Source organism: Malania oleifera, chromosome 6 (assembly GCF_029873635.1).
Source record: "Malania oleifera isolate guangnan ecotype guangnan chromosome 6, ASM2987363v1, whole genome shotgun sequence".
NCBI classification, from domain to species: domain Eukaryota; kingdom Viridiplantae; phylum Streptophyta; class Magnoliopsida; order Santalales; family Ximeniaceae; genus Malania; species Malania oleifera.
The window spans coordinates 9353697-9360037 of record NC_080422.1 but is presented as its reverse complement, the minus strand read 5'-3'; the positions used below and the strand labels follow the sequence as shown (position 1 = coordinate 9360037).

General features: G+C 30.5%; 1 non-coding gene across 1 annotated transcript; it reads right to left on the bottom strand.

Annotated features, from left to right (window-relative positions):
• Positions 1-3459: 3459 nt before the first annotated feature.
• On the bottom strand, positions 3460-3531 carry TRNAG-UCC (transfer RNA glycine (anticodon UCC)). The gene has a single exon. It is a non-coding gene; the product is annotated as a tRNA-Gly (tRNA).
• Between the last annotated feature and the right edge of the window lie 2810 nt (positions 3532-6341).

The window sequence follows — 6341 nt, the reverse complement described above, 5'->3', positions numbered from 1 at the left end:
TGTCAACAAGCAATCTTTGTATTTCAAGATGTTCTCAATCAAGGTGCTCAAACAAAGATATCACTCAAGTTTCAAATATTCCAAAGTGCAGAATATATCAATCACGTGAATAATGTATATGCTTGGTTTGCAAGATATATGTAATATTTGTATTCAGCAAAATGATATGTATTTGAATAGATATTGCAACAAAGACCAATATCACAAACACAAATATCTTTTCACAAATATATCAAAGTAAATCCCACAAGATATTTGAGTAAGTTTAGAAAACCTTTTGCAACCCAAAACAAATACAAAACTTCCTAAGTTATTGCAACGAAAATGCAACACTTGGAAGTTCAATACAAGTCTTCTTAGGATAGACTTATTAGCAAAAGCCCCATAAGAACACTTAAGTTTAGCTCTCGTAAGAAATCGAATCAATCAATTAAGAGTGGGAGAGCAAACTTATTTAGACTAACACTCATTCAACTTACAGAGGGTTTAATCAGTATGAGAAGGTAAGTATGAGTGTAGGAGGCTCGAAAATGAGTATTATGGGTTTTTGAATTTTCAAAGAATTCTCCATAATCAAATTTACTAATATGTTGCTAATTTTTCCAAATGAAGGGATATATATAGACACCCCATGAATTATGACTGTTGGGGACCTATCCGGCATTATTAGGAAAGATTAAGGACATTTTAATTAATTTAACCCTGTTTAAAATATTTTAACCACGGTAAAAAATCAGCCCGAGAGGTCCGGTCAACCAGAACCATTTCGGTCAACCAAAGTTCATATGGTTCGGTTAACTATGACACTTTTGAACTGGAGACTCGGTTGATCGAAATTGTCTATCCAAAGGGCGATTTTCCATTTCTCCGAGGTTCGGTCGACCATGCCATTTTGAACTGAATGGTTCGGTCGATCAGACCGTTGGGACTTCTCCCGAGGACCCTCGGTCGACTAGGTAGTTGGTATTCAATTTTGGCTCGGTCGACCAGATGATCAATTTGTTGACCTTAGGAGGTTTCGGTCGACCGGGGGATTTGAACTACACTGGTTCGGTCGATTGGGACCTTGGTCAACTATTGACCTAGGCCAATTTCGGTCGACCGAGGCAGAATGAATTGCCAAGGTCGGTCGACCGAAAGTGTACAATGTGTGCATTTCAATCATGTTATAATTCACTCAAACCCTAATGAAGTGCCTAACATTCATAGGTGCAATGGTGAGTGTCTTAGGGTCATTTTTGGGTCCTTTTGAAGACAATCAAAAAATTAGGTGTTGGTCGACCTTTGGTCGACCTAAGGGTAAACCCTAAAGTCTTTCTAAGGTCACTTTTAGTTTACAGTTTGTTTGAGCTTACCTATTATATCATGCATGTGATGTGTGTGAGCTTATTACAAACCAATCCCTATTTACTATTACAGACTAATTACATGAATGAATTATATATATTACAACACAATGATCTTCAATCTTTACTTGCTTTGTGCCCATCTCAATTTTGACAATTTTAGCTCCTACACAAAACCTCAAACACTCATTAGAAACAATGAGTATTTGTCATAATCAAAACCGAGCATAACCTATAAGGTCAACAGAGATAATTTTGTTATTCATTAAAAAGCACAAACTAAAAAAAAAAAAAAACCCTAATGATTTGAATGTAAGGATAGAATGGAGGTATTTATAGTCATAAAATATTTTGAAAATCTTACTTCACTTTCAATTTTCTCTATTCCACCATAATAAATATTAGATGACATAAATGTTTTCCATAAAATCATATTAAACTAAATCGATATTAAAAAAAAATTGTTTTTAAATTTGTGTATATTAATTGGAATCCCATAAAATAACAACCATGTACTAAATTAATTTTCTTGAGTTCATGTGTATATGGTTCTCTCCTTTTCATTCGATGATTGATTTCTAGGGAAAAAAAAATTTAAGCTTGCATTAGCATATCTATTCTTTGCCTAAAATATTATTTTGACCTAATTCAATCAAATCTCAAAATTAGGATTTATATTTGTCTGTATTCAGTTAAAATTCATACAATTTTATATTACATTTGATTCAAATGCACACAAGTTCAAATTTAAAGTCTAAAATCCAAACTCTCATACATCCAACAAAAGGTTTAAGTTGATATTACGATCATCCCACGTTTAGGTTCATAATAGAAAGAGTTGAGAATGAAGCTTAATAGAAATTTGAACAACAAACCTGAAGAAATTTATTGATAAAATTAATTACATTCGGCTCGAGTCCATTCACTCCCTATACATTAAACATGCAATCAATTTAATAGTTTCAACTTGCTAGTTCCTCATCTTGATCCTTTGTCCATTGTTAAGTGTTACAAAATTCATTAGATGAATCTAACTTATCTTTCATCTCTAAGATCCAAAATGATAATAATATTGTTCTTATTTTTTGTAAATTTAAATGTTGGAATTTATTAATTATTTCTATTATGAATTTACAAGCTCTCTCTCTCTCTCTCTCTCGCTCTTTTTTTTTTTTCAAAAAAAAAAAAAGAATAATAATAGCTCACTTGCAATACAAGATATTTATTTGGTGTCATTTTTGTTTTTGTTTTTCTTTATTTTTATTATCGTGCAATCAAGAGTAAGTTATGATACCATATTTTTTTTTTATTGTGCATAACTTAAAACCAAAATTTGTGATTTTTAATTGTTATAACGATCTACTCTTATATTATTTTTAGTTTCTGTTTTTATTATTTACAGTAAACAAACATAGTAATTCATATGTTTGTGTTGATATTTGTTTTATTTTTCATTTTCTCATTTTTAGTGAAACTTTGAAATAAGATTTATAATTTATAATTATAAAATATATTATTAGTTTAGTATATACTTTAGTATTTAGAATCAACTTTTATGGATTAAAGTATTCATAAAAGAATATAATTAATTAAAATGAACATGTAAATTTTTAAAATATAATTAAAATAAAAACTTAGTATAATTCGTTTTTTTTTCTGATTTTTGCTTGCATAATTTTTGACACTGATATCAAATAATTCATTGATTTTTTGAAAATAAAAATAAAAATTAGAACATATCTAATGGTTTGTCTTATATATTTCTGTAAATAATTTTTATTAATTGAAGGCCCACAAGGTTTTAGATTGCTTAGCAAAAAAAAAAAAAAAAAGGTTTCGATCATTGATTAACAATTTGAACTCAAGTTATGGTTTCTACATCTAATTAAAATTCACCCAAATTAATAGTAGTTAATTCAGCAGAAATATTACTTTGATAAATTATTTTTCATTTTAAGAAGGTTTACTTGAATATTGCGTACAAATTTTATGTTAAATTAATAATTTTTTTCCTCTTACTTGCTGTTTACTGAAGTATAAAAATTATATATCGTGCAAGTTTTTAAGAAACAATAAAATTATATTAAATCTGCTTAAGGCCTTGAGGATTCAATGCGTTTGCCGGGAGTCGAACCCGGGTCTATTGCTTGGAAGGCAATTATCCTAACCGTTGGACTACAAACGCGAGCAGATGACACTGCGGCCATATTTTTATTACTTATCTGTAATTTCCTTTTTTTATTAAAATGTTTTTCTTGTTCCCAATTACATAATTATTTTCTATCTCTTCGTATCTTCATTCACTTCTACCGTCAAGAAAAAGGAGTGTTCTATCATGGTATTGTTCGGCTAGTTAGAGTACTTTGAAGTTTGGGGGAGTATGTTTTCAAACCTCAATAATTAGATTTGCATTAGTTTTTAAATTTTTTATTAGTTCTATTTAAGTGTTTTTTATTAGATTTTTCTTATTTTTTAATTCATAGAGAAAACATACGCATGAAATATAATTTTCTAAATAAAACAAAGTTCAATTCTACAACTTTCTTCATTCTTTCTCATCACTTAGTGTTGGCTTTGAGGAGCCTAATTGCGTTTGATCTAGATGATGATCCGACTTTTTTATTAGTGAGAGATTTCTATCCTTAGGAGCGAAGAGTTGGGCCGATAGGCCGGGAACATTTTTTGGGTCCATTTTGTAGTCCATTAGGAACCTTGTATGTAGCATATAAAACTATTGTTTTTTTAGTGATTAGGTTTGGCCGTCATTTTGAGAGCGAGAGAGAAAACATTGTATAGCCGCAATCTCTATTTTTTTTTTTCTTGATCATAGTGAAATCCTTGTAACTCCGTGGAGGTAGGCAAAATTGTCGAACCATATAAATATTGTCTTGCACGTGTGATTATTTTTCTTTGGCGTGGATTTTTTCTATTTTTTGTTTCTCATAGGATCTGGGAATTTTGTGTTAATTCCCTACACTTAATTATTTTACTCTTAAGCTTTTAGTAAATTCATATTTGTGCGATTGATTTGGAGTCGTGTTTGAAAATTTTTACGAGCCATATATAACAATTCAAATTAACTTGCGACTCGTGATTTGTGATCCCCATCCAGATTAAATTCAAATTTTAATTGAGAACAATATAATTGTAACGAGTAAAATTGGTCAAAGGAATGAAAATTAAACAAGCAGAAATTCAAATTCGTTGCAGTGAAACTTAAAAGGGATTTGCACATGTACATAGCTTCTCAAAAAAGTACTCTTATTTCATGTATGAGCCAGGCTCATTCATCGAAACCCGCTTAACTATGAACAAATACCATATAATTTTTTTTTTTTTTTGAAAAAGAGCCGGAAGCCACTCACATAGCGGTTCTATCCCAAGTTTATTAATAACTCTCACTTATGACGAAGAAATACCGTAGAAACGAAAGGACAACAAAGTTCAAATAAACTAATTAATTAGAACAAGTCACATGCAAAACACGTATAGTTAAAAGTGATTATATATATAAATACACTCCCATATAAAAGAGAAAAAAATATTTAGAAGCTTGCATAAAAATGAAACTTTTATATGAAGGTTGTTTCGGGTTTTAATCTTAAAAGATTTTCGGGATGAGAATTTAATTATATCGTAATAAAAAAAAATTATGGTAATTAATTAATTAATTATTCATAGAGAAGAATAGATTCACGCGCAAAACAAAGCACAATTATTTGAGTTGGGATTTAGAGGTTTGCTGATATGAGGAAGATGGAGTAGGAATACTGAATGATCATAGGCTCAGTTGTTCATGCATGCACACGTGCTTTCAGCAATCAATTTTAGTTTGTTCCCCACGAATATATTCTATACATGCGAATTCTTCGATGATTTGCTTTCAGAAACCAGTATTTCTTTGATTTTATGTTTTCATTTTTAATAATTCACGAGAATATTAATTAAATCGGATCGAGTTTGATCGATGATTCGACATTGAAAGGTGTGGAACGAGACATTGCGGAAAGCTTCAGAAAGACTTAATTAGCGTCAGGGTTGTGTTCGGATTAGAAATTCGCATTTGAAAATTAATAAGAAATGTAATTTTTCATTTATTTTGTTTGCAAAATTGTCGTAAAACTAAAAAGTATTTCAAAAAATAATAAAAAATAAAAATTGTTTTCCACGATTAAACATCTCTTTAATTCTTTCATATTTTTTATCAAATTTGATTGTAGGCATGCGTGGGAATTAATATTTCCTAAAAGTTATTATTATTAGAAGAGGTAGGAAGCAAGTTGCAAGTTGCAAGTTGCAAGTGCATAGATCTCAAATCTCAGTCGAGTTCTTGCTATCAATCCTACCCAATGCAATATTCCCACATTAAGAAAGCTAAGAGAAAGTAGGTCTTGTTATATATGTATGTATAACATAGATGCATGATGTTGGGCTTTTGTAGAGCCTAGTTGCGTAAATTTGGATGATGATCCGACTTTTCTTTAATGAGATATTTTTATCCTAAAGTTTAGTCCATGGAGCGAAAGACTATAAAATGATTGTTTTTGGGTGATTAGGGTAAGCGGTCACACTTCGCGAGAGAACGGGAGAGAGAGAGCATTGTACCGCCGTACTCTCTGTATTTTTCTTCATGATAATATTGAAATCCCTGCAACTCCGTGGACATACGCAAAATTGCCGAACCACATAAATACTGTCTTGTGCGTGTGATTGATTTTTCTTTGACGTATATTCTTTATCTATTTTGTTTCTCACAGGTTTCGAGAATTTGTCGTTAATTCCGAACACATGATGTATTAATAAGGAATGCTAGAAATAATTCTTTAAAGTTTTAATTAAATGTGGTGTGTGAAATATAACAGATGAAAAAAAAAAAAAAAGAAGATAGAAATTCTTTGTAAGCGGACCGTGTCTTATGTTCAAAATTGTCATTTCAACTTAAGAAATTGAAGTAGCAAGGTGAGAATTGATGATGAGGTCTTAGGCTTTTTATTA